This window comes from Gavialis gangeticus, unplaced genomic scaffold (assembly GCF_001723915.1).
Source record: "Gavialis gangeticus isolate Ggan-Ray unplaced genomic scaffold, GavGan_comp1, whole genome shotgun sequence".
Lineage (NCBI taxonomy): Eukaryota > Metazoa > Chordata > Crocodylia > Gavialidae > Gavialis > Gavialis gangeticus.
This window is the reverse complement of record NW_017729003.1, coordinates 22,903,285-22,904,996: the sequence shown is the minus strand read 5'-3', so window position 1 is coordinate 22,904,996 and position 1,712 is coordinate 22,903,285.

The following is a 1,712-nucleotide window of genomic DNA, read 5'->3' as shown; positions in this document are numbered from 1 at the left end:
TTTTTAAGCAAGCTTTTGGGTTCAAAAACCCTTTGTCAGTCTAAGTAAGTTTCATCAGTTGGTGTGTGCTCTTCCTGGATGGAATGCAAAAGTAAAGAACCCAGCGGCTGGGCTGGTATGCATACAAGATAGGCAGTCAGTGAAGGTGTAGATTGAGGAGTCAGTGGGTGAGAGATGGGGGATGAATAGTGGAGAAGTACCTGGGGAGTCAGATGTCAGGCAGGTTATAATGTATCATAAATCCAACAATTATATTTAATCTATGATTTTTAGTAAAAAATCTATAGTATCTCTAAGATCTAACCACCAAATAGTAATAAAACCAGCAGATAAAAGAGGAGCCATAATCATAGTTACTTATTTTAGGTAAGATCTTTTTCTCTTCATGCAGCCTTTTCAAAAGCAAGGTCTATGTTATATTCCTGGGTGTAATATATGCAAGAAAATATGGTAAGTTATTTTTAAGAAGAGAGTTTAAATTATTTTTCCCCAAGTCATACACATCAGTCGGTAAAATCTAAGAGTCCTGACTCCTGCTCCGCGTCTCCAGCCTTATTCTTTGCCTCCCACTAAGCTGAAACAGGGACTTAATTATTTTAATCTTGGGACAGCCAGACAGCACCTTTTTATCTGATACACATACATAAATCCCAATTCCAGTGCAGTTAAGTGCCCCACTGACCTTTTATAACATGCCAACTTTCAAAAAGTCTCCCAGCAGTATTTTACAGATCTACACTCTTGAGAACAGAAATAATGAATTTGTTTTGGCTGGTGCTAGTAACTACACCTAAAAGACTTGCTTGACTAAAAGGAACAGATGCAGCTACACAGCCAAGATTAATCCAAATATGATTATATTCCCCACGCAAATAGTCTAATGTGTTATTTGAGCAGTAATCAGTTTACTCATGTGTACTGTCTGCTTGAATCTGATTTAGCTTTATATTTAAAGAAACAGTGTTTAAGGCCATACGTTAAAGGTTTCTGGTCAGGAACTTTCATACATATGATATTTTCATGTTCTCTTACACTACACTATTCCTTTTACACCACTAATAAAGTAGATCAGTGAAGTGAAACTGAGAGATGAACTTTCAACCCCAGAACATGACACTGTCACAGACAGGTTGAAAGACATACAGATCATGGTGCATTGCTTTATATTGGACACTATAGCCAGCACAGAACCTAGAGTTTTACAGGAGTCCATAAGTCACAATTTTTGGAGAATGAGGGCTCAGTTCTCCACTTCCCTGCATCTGTTGTAGAAGTTTACACCAGTATGAAATGTGAGTACAAGCCACCACCTTTTTCAGTATTGTATTTATACATAAATAAGTAAATGAATAAATAAAAGACCTGTCTACATCATGTCCACAGCACTCCTACAGAAGGTCACTCTTGAACATGGCCTGCTCACCTGCTCTTGCTCATACAGGACAAATCTGGAGCCACTGGGCATTGAGGATGGCTCTCATGGCCATTCTCAATGCACCAGACAGAGGTCTTGAGAATGGATGTCAGGGTGAGCATTGAGAGGCTTCACTGCCTATGACAGGGTTTGGTGCATACAAATGAGAGTGTGTGGGTGACATATAGATGAGAAGGGTCGTCCCCCTGAAGACATGCTGTAGACATATTCTTAGTAGGTACGTTCATAACACTGTCTGAGTAGACAGTATAGAAATGGGGGGGGGGGGGGGGGGGGG